The 3,249-nt window shown below is 39.6% G+C and overlaps 1 long non-coding RNA gene across 1 annotated transcript; it reads right to left on the bottom strand.

The window, feature by feature from the left end:
- Positions 1-489: 489 nt before the first annotated feature.
- Positions 490-1,529, bottom strand: LOC307004678. Its single transcript, XR_013799100.1, has 3 exons — positions 1,475-1,529; positions 1,248-1,379; positions 490-557 (listed from the first exon to the last, which is right to left on the bottom strand). It is a non-coding gene; the product is annotated as an uncharacterized lncRNA (long non-coding RNA).
- Between the last annotated feature and the right edge of the window lie 1,720 nt (positions 1,530-3,249).

The following is a 3,249-nucleotide window of genomic DNA, read 5'->3' as shown; positions in this document are numbered from 1 at the left end:
TCTAATATTGTTAAATAATATCTTTTTAACAGAACACTTTTGAGTCATGTGATATTCATGGGTCATGTCTCTGTGCTGAAACTCTTTATACAAAGTTACATTTATAGACAGCTCAAACTTTTATACAGTAATATATTGCGAATGTCAAACACACATTAGAAGCCCACATTAATACAGATTCATATGTTAATGATTCTTCATGATTTTAATTTTAAGTCATACGCTGAAGGTTCAGAATTATTGGAATCACATTCTGCAAAGCTCTTGTTATCTTAAGGGAAACAGTAGGAAACCACTGAAAGTGCTGTGGTTACTGTAGCTGTCATCTGCTATCCTCCTGCCAGACCAAAGTCTCACATAGACAACATCTCCAACCTCCAGGATCAACACAACTCCATTCGAGGAGTTTAACCGATCCTGAGCCTGAGCCTGAACATCATGTGCTATAACCGTACGCTCTCCATTCTTATCAATGGTTACAGTTGCTGGAGTTCCTCCATGACCAAATACAGAGACTCTGAACATGTACGCTCCTTTCAGCGGGGCTGTGAAAATACCTAAATCAAATAACAAGATATAAAGAATCAGATGTTTCCTGTATGATCACTTAAAGCAGGGCTAAGCAGGTTCGCAAATTTCTTCGCTATATTGTCGCTTTTTGCTCGCAGGTTTCTCTATAGAGCGCCCCCTACAGCTTCGGAATAGTTATTTGACAACACTGTCAAAAAACTCGCTGTCGACTCTCAGATACCAGAGGCTAGTAGATCAACGAAATCAGAGCAGACGGGACATTCTTTACAACGTTGTCTTCATTCGGGTTCGAACAGCGCGAGGGAGTGCAATAATGATAGAATTTTAGCAGATTTCTTTTTGCCGTAAAGCAATTGTCTACATCGCGAGACCTGATATCACGCGATACTTCCTGACTCCGCGTCTGGCGGCCCGCCGGTTCAAAAGTTGCAAGTGCGTTTTTTCCGCTCACAGGCGCTTGGGGGGTGCGAGACGACCACCATTCAACCCGAAAAAAGTCATATAACTATTCCAATGACTCCGAAGCTGTTCAGTTGAGGTAAAAAAAGTTACTTAGAGCACCTTTAATTACTAAATACACTGTGTAATAGTTTTGAGAGACGGCAGATCATTTAATTCTCTTACACACATTATACAACTGCAGAGAGGTCTGAATGGAGCAGAAGGGTTTTCATTACTATAAACTGAGTTTTATGACTCGTTTCATTGATAATTACCTGTGATTGGGTTGTAGGCGTTCCCTATGTTTGTGAAGACGTTCCTGTAGGTTAGTGTGATCTCAGTGGTAAAAGGACCAATATATCCACTGCCAGATTGCATCAGTCCAGCAGAAAAAGCTATTTCTCTGTCTGATATTGAAAAACATAAGTGATATTGTGATATATTACTCTATTACACTGAGAATGTATAGACTGAATTTAACATCATTCAAGCACACTTTCACCTCTATTTTCCTTTCTCAACTCCACTTGACCCAGAGTAAGATTTGATATTTCTGTGAAGGAATAAAGATTCGGTTAAATGACATTTACACTGATTATTGTAATAGATAATAACATTTACACAATATACACTCAACTTTACACTAACATATACACTATGCAATGTATTTCATTGGTGTTTTACTTTGAGGATCATGAGTGAATGTTTTGATGATGTACCATCATTTTTCTTGTTCAGCTCTTCCAGGATAAACGTCTGTTGTTCACTCAGTCGCGTCTCTAAAGCTCTGATGTTTGCTTTCTGCTCTGTAACCGTGGCGGTCAGTTCTCTGATGTTTGTTTTCTGCTCTGTAACCGTGGCGGTCAGTTCTCTGATGTTTGCTTTCTGCTCTGTAACCGTGGCGGTCAGTTCTCTGATGTTTGCTTTCTGCTCTGTAACCGTGGCGGTCAGTTCTCTGATGTTTCCTTTCTGCTCTGTAACCGTGGCGGTCAGTTCTCTGATGTTTGCTTTCTGCTCTGTAACCGTGGCGGTCAGTTCTCTGATGTTTGCTTTCTGCTCTGTAACCGTGGCGGTCAGTTCTCTGATGTTTGCTTTCTGCTCTGTAACCGTGGCGGTCAGTTCTCTGATGTTTGCTTTCTGCTCTGTAACCGTGGCGGTCAGTTCTCTGATGTTTGTTTTCTGCTCTGTAACTGTGGCGGTCAGTTCTCTCAGCGCTGCATGGATGTCAGTGAAACACAGATGGTAGTTTTGTTGGCTGTCAGTTGAAGCTGCATCTCTCAAAGTGTCTGTTTGAGGGGGATTCTGTCTTGCGTCCTCAGATCTGAGCTGTTGACTGATCTCATTCTCATTGAGTCCTCCATCTACCTGATGCTGTACGACACACACAAAGGTTTCCAACAGCAGCAGTAAACAGACTAAACCCTTCATTCTTCACTGATGTTTGTTTCCAGCTCTTGCTCTGTCGTCCTCACAGCCTCTCGTGTTCCTTTTATAGTGTCCTGATTTACTGTCTTTTGTACATGATTTATATTGCTCCAGATAAATAAGTAGTTCAAGTTAATTGTTAATCAGAATCAAAGGGGTGTTCCGGGTTCAGTAGATGTTTATCTCTGAGTCAAAGTTATTTTCTGTTGAGATCAATATAGTGGCACATATTTTGTGACTAAAGTTTGGTTGTTGTTGTTCTTTTAATAATTTTTTTTATATATTTTTTATATATAAGCGGTCAGCATTCTTATTGGATGTGGAGGGATAGTCTTAGAAGCACACACCTCTGGTCATTTGAATCAATTGTCATGAATGGTTCAAATCTCAGAGTTTAAAATAGTATTTATAGCACCTAACATAATAAAACAGGCTCTGTGAGGAATGATTACCTCAAATTAAATACATAAGCTATTGGCATGTGCCTTGCCAGTGATTATCCCGACCTCTGATATAGATGGTCACATGACTCTCTGGTACCCATGTGCATATCTTACAATAGTTACCAGGTTTACCAGCTTTATGTTATGACAAAAAAGAGGAAATATTGATTGTAAAGTTACACAGAAAAACATTAGTACTGTATTTTCCGGACTATAAGTCGCTCCAAAGTATAAGTCGCATCAGTCAAAAAATGTGTCATGAAGAGGAAAAAACACTCACTGGACTATAAATCGCATTTATTTAGAAATTTATTTCACAAAATCCAAGACCAAGAACAGACATTTAATCTGGAAAGGCAAGTTATTCAACTACACAATAGCACACAGAACAACAGGCTGAATAGGTATC

This window comes from Phoxinus phoxinus (assembly GCF_949152265.1).
Source record: "Phoxinus phoxinus genome assembly, chromosome: 9".
Taxonomy (NCBI): Eukaryota; Metazoa; Chordata; class Actinopteri; order Cypriniformes; family Leuciscidae; genus Phoxinus; species Phoxinus phoxinus.
The sequence above is the reverse complement of the archived record's forward strand: the minus strand, read 5'-3'. Positions and strand labels throughout refer to the sequence as shown.